The 5,000-nt window shown below is 47.8% G+C and overlaps 1 protein-coding gene across 2 annotated transcripts in view; it reads left to right on the top strand.

Annotated features, from left to right (window-relative positions):
* Nucleotides 1-2,918: 2,918 nt before the first annotated feature.
* The window catches only part of LOC143507792 (axin-2-like), a 27,637-nt gene continuing 25,555 nt past the window's right edge, over nucleotides 2,919-5,000 (top strand). For both annotated transcript variants that reach the window (XM_076996597.1, XM_076996596.1), the window contains exon 1: nucleotides 2,919-3,108. The gene's annotated coding sequence lies outside the window, so the exon portion shown is untranslated. The remainder of the gene's footprint in view (nucleotides 3,109-5,000) is intronic.

Consider the following 5,000-nt stretch of genomic DNA (forward strand, 5'->3'; position numbering starts at 1 on the left):
CAGATGTTGCAGTGTGTGGTGAGCACATGTTGACCTGAAGGACCCCCTGCACTGGGGGACCCAGGTGGGCTACTGTTGCATTAGCATTTGTATTATGTCCCATTCCTGAAAATCTGCACAAAATCAAAAACTATCAATAAATATATATATATATATATATATATATATATATATATATATATATATATATATATATAGAGAGAGAGAGAGAGAGGAGAGAGAGAGAGAGAGAGAAATTGGTATTAAAGTACACAAAGTTCCTATAGAAACGGCATTTGGACAGAGGTCCTTCACCAGCTGCTTACACTGCAGTTACCACTGCAGGGCATTTAGGTAAGATACATAGAGATACGCAAGATACATAGAGATAGGTAGAGATACATCAAATACGTAGAGCTACGCAAGATACGTAAAGATACATAAGATACGTAGAGATACGCAAGATACGTAGAGATACGCAAGATACATAGAGATACGCAAGATACATAGAGATACATAAGATACGTAGAGATACGCAAGATACGTAGAGATACGTAGAGATACATCAAATACGTAGAGCTACGCAAGATACGTAGAGATACATAAGATACGTAGAGATACGCAAGATACGTAGAGATACGCAAGATACATAGAGATACGCAAGATACATAGAGATACATAAGATACGTAGAGATACGCAAGATACGTAGAGATACATCAAATACGTAGAGATAGTAGAAATACGTAAGATACGTAGAGATACGCAAGATACGTAGAGTACATAAGAAACGTAGAGATACGCAAGATACGTAGAGATACGCAAGATACGTAGAGATACGTAAGATACGTAGAGATACATAGAGATACGTAGAGATACGTAGAGATTAAAATTGTAGTAAAGTACACAAAGAGAGAAAGAGACAGAGAGAGACAGACAAGAATGAGAGAGAGACAGACATATACATACATACATATACTGCCAAAAGTATTCGTTCACCCCATCCAAATTATCCAATCACTTCTATGGCCACAGGTGTACAAAATTTGCCAAGACATTTAGACAATTCCATGTTCCCAACTTTGTGGGAACAGTTTGGAGCTGGCCCCTTCCTCTTCCAACATGACTGTGCACCAGTGCACAAAGCAAGGTCCATAAAGACATGGATGGCAGAGTCTGGTGTGGATGAAATTGGACTGGCCTGCACAGAGTCCTGACCTCAACTGATAGAACACCTTTGGGATGAATTAAGAGCGGAGACTGAGAGCCAGGCCTTCTCGTCCAACATCAGTATGTGACCTCACAAATGCGCTAAAATCCCATAAACTCCCTCCTAAAACCTTGTGGACAGCCTTCCCAGAAGAGTTGAAGTTGTTCTAGCTGCAAAGGGTGGACCAACGTCATATTGAACCCTATGGATTAGGAATGGGACGTCACTTGATTCTGATAAAAAATTACCAATAATGTGTTGAATATGGAGAGGCAGTTGGACACACAGGACATTTGACAGGACAGTTGGACACACAGGACATTTCTGTGGGACTGCCCTAACACAAGCAGTCTCAGTCAGCACTTGTAGCAATTGTAATATTTGAGGTACTAGAAATTAAAAGTACATGTCAGGTAAGTACACTTTCAAATACTAAATAATTCAAAAGGTCTGGTAGTCTCTGTGATTTATGATGACATACATTTCTAGCAATGAACTGTAGAATTCATTCGATAGCAAAGATAGCAAAGAGCTAATTCCTATTGTGAAGTATCAAAAAGAACCATATGACCCCCGCCAAAGACCCCTACACCCTTACCCCCACCCCAAAGACCCCCCCACCCCCCACCCCCACTGTGGCAGAGCGCGTTATGCCGGTTTATATTGTGCGATATTAATTCAAACGCGTGCGTTACAGAGCCAGAGTAGCGGGCCTGCGGGCTCCTCCTTGAACGTGGTCGCCCTGTGGAGAGCGCGAAGCGCTCCGTTCGCTCTGTGGTGGTTCCAGCCGCCCGCCCCCCCTTCCTCCCACCACGCCGCATTTACTCCCAAACCATTGTTTCCCTAAAGTTTACACACAATAAACAATTTTGTGCCGCCCAAAGCTCGACCAGCCCTGCCCCCCCATCTCTCTCCTCTCTTGGCCGTGGTTGAAATGAAAATGTTAATTTTGACTCGAGGAGGATTTCAAAGGCGCACTGCGTTTCATCTCGGAGCACGCTGTCACTTTGGGCTGAGGCGAGATCGTGCGGAGGAACGGAGAGAAAACTGTTTCCCTTCTCTCCTCCCTCGCCCGAGCGTGTGTGTTGAGGAAGACACAAGAGAACGTGAGGTGTTACTCATCCTGCGTGTGTGGTGTAAATGCTCTCCGCCAACCCAATACTTCAGACTAATGTTCTCTATTAAGCAGCGATTCTCAGTCATTCCAGTTGCCCTCGCACAAATGAACGAAACAAAGGCGACTCGGTAAAGAACATAATTGCTTTCCATAGAGCAATTCAGCAAAGTCAATGGCAGTCAGCCTTTTGACCTTTGATCCCTTTAGTTACAAATCAGCGTCTTTTCTACGGCTTGTGCAATTCCACGTAAATATTGCAATGTAATTTAGAAGCTGCAGCTAATATTGTTTGTTTAGTAAGCAATGGAAGGCTGCTAGAATGGCCCCACTGACACTCGCTCATCTATTAAAACTGAAAAATGCTGAGATGTTTTATGCATGTGTGTTAGGGGCCATGAGGGCCTCCGGCCAGCCAGCTCAGCTGCCCATGACATGTGGGCGTGAACTTGCTGTGGGAGTGAATACAGTGAGCTGTGTACACAGAAAAAACACGCTGAGTTTCTGATCGGATTTGTGCTCAGCACATGTGATAGAAACACACTCTGTTGTCTCTAAACTCACAGTGTGGCGATGATTTAATGATATAAAACCTGGAAACCTTGACTTGCTCAAGCCAATTTACTGCTGACATGAATTTTTTCACATTTCACTTTCCCCAGGCTAAACACAACGGAATCCGCAGTCCATTCTCTCCAGAAGGATCCCTCGGGGTCAAAGGTCGGGTCGCCCAGCACCTGCACTTTCGTCTGCCCAGGAGAGTGGATGAAGACGATGAGGACGATGATCAATATGGTTATAGAAGAGGTATGTGCTCATGCCAGGGCTGTAATTGCTCAAAGGTGGAAATGGCAAAGCAGACAGATTCTCAGCTGAATAACCAGGCTAGGCCTTCTGGAGTGTTCTTCTTCTAGAATGTTCTTCTTCCGGAGTGTTCTATTGCCCCTTAGGTTTCATTCCAACTCGTGAAATGATTCTAGCACATTTTCTCCCCACTTTCGTTCCCATGACACCTGAGTCTGAGTCTTTGCAGCTACGTCTACCTGGTTGAGACGTGTCCAGAGCTGGAACACATCAGATGAGTTGAAACATCTGGGTGTCGGGACCCTCAAGAATCTTCTACATTATACACAGTATAGTACTGTAGGGTGGCGTGTAGTCAGCACAACATATCAGAAAAGTCAAAGCCTCCCTGCACCTGAACACTGCAGCCAAACACTGGGACCGAACACTGCAGCCAAACACTGGGACCCGAACATTGCAGCCGAACACTGGGACCGAACACTGCAGCCAAACACTGGGACCAAACATTGCAGCCGAACACTGGGACCGAACACTGCAGCCAAACACTGGGACCGAACATTGCAGCCGAACACTGGGACCGAACACTGTAGCCGAACACTGGGACCGAACACTGCAGCCAAACACTGGGACCGAACATTGCAGCCGAACACTGGGACCGAACACTGTAGCCGAACACTGGGACCGAACACTGCAGCCGAACACTGGGACCGAACACTGCAGCTGAACACTGGGACTGAACACTGCAGCCAAACACTGGGACCGAACACTGCAGCCAAACACTGGGACCGAACATTGCAGCCGAACACTGGGACCGAACACTGTAGCCGAACACTGGGACCCGAACACTGCAGCCGAACACTGGGACCGAACACTGCAGCTGAACACTGGGACTGAACACTGCAGCCAAACACTGGGACCGAACATTGCAGCCGAACACTGGGACCGAACACTGTAGCCGAACACTGGGAACCGAACACTGCAGCCGAACACTGGGACCGAACACTGCAGCTGAACACTGGGACTGAACACTGCAGCCAAACACTGGGACCGAACACTGCAGACGATCACTGGGACCGAACATTGCAGCCAAACACTGGGACCGAACACTGCAGACGATCACTGGGACCGAACACTGCAGCTGAACACTGGGACCAAACACTGCAGCTGAACACTGGGACCGAACACTGCAACTGAACACTGCAGCTGAACACTGGGACTGAACACTGCAGCCAAACACTGGGACCGAACACTGCAGACAATCACTGGGACTGAACATTGCAGCTGAACACTGGGACCGAACACTGCAGCTGAACACTGGGACCGAACACTGCAGCCAAACACTGGGACCGAACATTGCAGCTGAACACTGGGACCGAACACTGCAGCCAAACACTGGGACCGAACACTGCAGCTGAACACTGGGACCAAACACTGCAGCTGAACACTGGGACTGAACACTGCAGCCAAACACTGGGACCGAACACTGCAGCCGAACACTGGGACCGAACACTGTAGCTGAACACTGGGACTGAACACTGCAGCCGAACTCTGGGACCGAACACTGCGGCTGAACACAGGGACCAAACACTGCAGCTGAACACTGGGACCGAACACTGCAGCCAAACACTGGGACCGAACACTGCAGCCGAACACTGGGGCCGAACACTGGGACTGAACACTGCAGCCAAACACTGGGACCAAACACTGCAGCCGAACACTGGGACCGAACACTGCAGCCGAACACTGGGACCAAACACTGCAGTCACACATTCCATTTGCCCCAATTTGCCCCAAAGTGCTTCTCTGGGCCCACACAAGTGTGTCATTGTGTTTGCAAAGCAACCTGAATGCATCCTAAGAATTGGTGAAGACAACCACTTCAGACAAACACTGGA

The sequence above is a fragment of the Brachyhypopomus gauderio genome, unplaced genomic scaffold (genome assembly GCF_052324685.1).
Source record: "Brachyhypopomus gauderio isolate BG-103 unplaced genomic scaffold, BGAUD_0.2 sc736, whole genome shotgun sequence".
Lineage (NCBI taxonomy): Eukaryota > Metazoa > Chordata > Actinopteri > Gymnotiformes > Hypopomidae > Brachyhypopomus > Brachyhypopomus gauderio.